At 47.5% G+C, this 3355-nt stretch overlaps 1 protein-coding gene across 1 annotated transcript in view; it reads left to right on the plus strand.

Annotated features, from left to right (window-relative positions):
• Window positions 1–2381: 2381 nt before the first annotated feature.
• LOC101587877 (centrosomal protein of 70 kDa) overlaps window positions 2382–3355 on the plus strand; it is a 26328-nt gene continuing 25354 nt past the window's right edge. The window contains exon 1 of the mRNA XM_023706837.1: window positions 2382–2512. The gene's annotated coding sequence lies outside the window, so the exon portion shown is untranslated. The remainder of the gene's footprint in view (window positions 2513–3355) is intronic.

Genomic DNA, 3355 nt, shown 5'->3' on the forward strand with positions numbered 1-3355 from the left:
AGCCACTCCCTTTAACAGGCTAATAAACACAAACTGAAACAGTGGAGTCTTGCTTGGTTTTGAGATAATGAAAGATTCAGTATTTAAACATATTCACATAACCAGTTATATAAATCTAAATATAAAACCAACCTTCAGTAGTTTTGAGATGATATTCTCAATCTTTGTGAAAAGCTGAACATTACTAATCAAGTCCAACCATGTATTTAGAAGGGAAAACAGTGATAGTATTTACTGAACTGGAATTACTATCAAACCTTGAAGAAAAAAATGATACACATTTAACTACAAGCCAATTTTATTTAAATCAGGACTGTCCAACAAAAATATTCTGTCAGCCACTCATGATCAATTCAGAATTCACTGGTGTATGAGATTAAATTATGGTACACATACAAAAACCACAAGACATTTCTGTTCTGTAATAAATAAGGCAGTGACTATTACTCATTAGTAGCTTTTTTGAGGTAAGCTATTAAGTCTGCCCTTTCTCCCTTCTTCTTGATGCCAGCAAAGATCATTTTTGTTCCTGGGATGTACTTCTTGGGATTCTCCAAATACTCCATCAATGTATCCTCTCCCCAGGTGATACCTTTGTTCTTGTTGGCATCTGTGTAATAGAATCCAGCAGCCTGACCTGTCGTCCGCCCAAAGAGACCATGGAGATTTGGCCCATCTTGTGCTTGCCTCCCTTCTCAACAGTGTAGCACAGGGCACACTTCTGTACAAAAATTTTCTTGCCTTTCTCAACATCACCCACTTTTAAACCTGCTGCAGCTTCCGCACCGGGTGGTCACCGGTCTTCCCTTGTTACCACATGGAAAGTTCTAGTGCAGAAGCCTGACGTCCCCACTTTCTAGCCCAAGAACATGCTGGTCCACAGCTAAGTGTCCTATTTCTTTCTTTTGGTTTGCAACTTCATCTCTCTCTGTCGTGAAACCACAAACTTAGTATGTTTGACATCTAACAGACTGGGAGTTCTATTTTTCTTGTATGGTTTTTTTTTGTGTGTGAAAAAAGTGATTATATTTGTACAGAATGGAACATACTTGTATAATGTTTTTAAAACATATTAGGATGAATGAAGCTTGAAGATACCAAAGCAAAAATATTTCCATTGTATATACATACTGGAAAGTCTGCCAGTGATTTCCTGTCACCTCCTGGGTAAAGTCCCAGTAGCATATCCCATTTCTCTAATGAAGGAACACACTCTGATGCCCCAGGAAGCCTTTACTAAGTTCTATTATATTTGTAAATACTTTGGGAGTTAGGTTTGTAGTTTATAGGAGGGCAGACATGCACTGTACCAAAGGGGCCCATCAGGTGTTCTCTACCTTTCCTCCCTGTATTTCTGAGGAACTCTTATTCATTTTTTCATAAATTTTTAAGCAGTCCCCTACGTTTGTCTTCCTTCTTGGCTGCGTACTTAAGTCCTCCGAGGAGCCTTACATGTTCCGGCACCTTGGTCCTACCTCAGGGATTTTGATTTAATGGGCCTAAGTACCGAGTTTTCAAAGCTTCGCAGGTAATTCAAATGTGCAGCCAGGACTGAGCCGCCCCAGCCTACAAGGTTCCAGCGACAGCCTTATGTGTAGTAATCCTTTTGCTTCAGTGGCCGGTACACTTTTCTTTGCTCAGGTTTATCACGTGATCTTTTTTTTTTCAATTTTATTTATTTATTTATGTGTGGCCAGCTACAGCCCACCAGGGGGCGGGGCGGGCTGGCATGTGGTCCTGGGGGATTGAACCGCGGTCCTTGTGCTTTGCTAAGCTTGTTCTAAGTAGGTGCTTTAGACCACTGAGCCATTTCACCAGCCCCTATCACATGATCTTGAATGTATACACATCTCCTTAATTTCTACGCAGCAGTGAAGCATCTTTGTATTGTTACAGGCTAATGTAGGACCATGCACTTCGCAAACATTCGAAAAATGCTGAACGAGAGGATGAAAGGTTAATGATTATTGGGAGTCGTCCAATGCCCGAGTGATCAGCCTTGGCTGGAACATACAGGCCACGCTGACTGGCTCCCAGAAAGAGTTCACAATGAAGGCGGGGAGGGAAACCCCAATGGTGAGTAACTAGAGGCCAATTTGGGGTGACCAGGGAGTCTAGGCTTTACCTTCACCTGCAGTCGCAAAAACGTATTTCTGACAACTTCCGGATAAGCAAGGTTCCAAGAGCGCGCCCAAGGGCCCAACTGGCTGGAGCGCGTTGCGCGTGCGATCGGCGTACCAGCATGCCTATGGCAGTACGCAGACTAGTTGACGTCATCGATAAGCCCCGCCCCCAGCAGTAGAGCCAACCAGTGGACACGAGCTCTCCCAGCCTTGTCTAGCTGCCGGAGAGAGTCGCTCGGAATCTCTGAAGCGAAGCGGCGGCGTGCCCTCGAGCGCTCGGGCTCGATTGGCTGGCCTTCCCCGCGGTAACGGTCGCGGAGGCTGGGGATCGAACCTCTGAGCCGGCGGGGCTGGGCCAGCTGCTGGTGGGGAGACAGCGGCTGCGGAAGGTGAGTGCTGCTTCAGATCGCTGAAGGTGTCGTCAGCGTCCCCTTCCTAGAATACCCCTAGACTTGGCCTCACTGAGGGACTGAGGGGAGGAGCCCTTGGGACCGGTCCGCGCTAATTAAAAATGCTTGTGTAAAGAAAGGTTTGGCGCTTGCACAGACCTGGTTTCCCGCCGGGTTCCTCAGCCTTTGTGCCCTTTGGCGTCGTAAAGGTGCTTCAGTTTCTTTATCGGGATAACAAATATGCTAAGTGTTATCTGCCACGAGTGTAGAGATTAAATTAGGCAATGGTGGTGAAGCCGAGAATCACCCGGCACGGACTAGACTTCAGGATCTGGGACCTGTGATTACCCCTTACCGAGAGTCCATTGCAGCCGCTCCTACCGCGCCGGGGTCGGGGTAGGGGCCGGGGTCGGGGCCGGGGTCGGGGTCGGGGTCGGGGTCGGGGTCGGCGTCGGCGTCGGAGGCAGGAAACAAAAGCGGGGAGATCGCGGGCGCAGTGGCCGGAGGTCCCTCACTCTGCTCTGTTAGGCTCCTTCTGGGGGCTTCTACTTTGATTGTTTTATTGTGAGAAAGGTCAGAGGTCTAAGTTACCTACCAGAAAACCAACAGAGGGTCTCGATTGCCCGTGTCTTTGATTCGTGCCGATGATGGGGAGGGAACCGAGAGCCTTCGCACGGAGCACAATCTCTTGCATACCCCCCTTTTCGTGGAGAAACAGGATCTCACAAAGTTACTGAGTTGCCTGGACTGGCTGGAACTTGCAGTCCTACCTCAGCCTCCCAGAATGCTGTGACTACAGGTGTGCACTATTTTATTTTTTAGTTTTGGTACCTATAATTGAAC

The sequence above is a fragment of the Octodon degus genome, unplaced genomic scaffold, assembly GCF_000260255.1.
Source record: "Octodon degus isolate 3935 unplaced genomic scaffold, OctDeg1.0 scaffold00008, whole genome shotgun sequence".
NCBI classification, from domain to species: Eukaryota; Metazoa; Chordata; class Mammalia; order Rodentia; family Octodontidae; genus Octodon; species Octodon degus.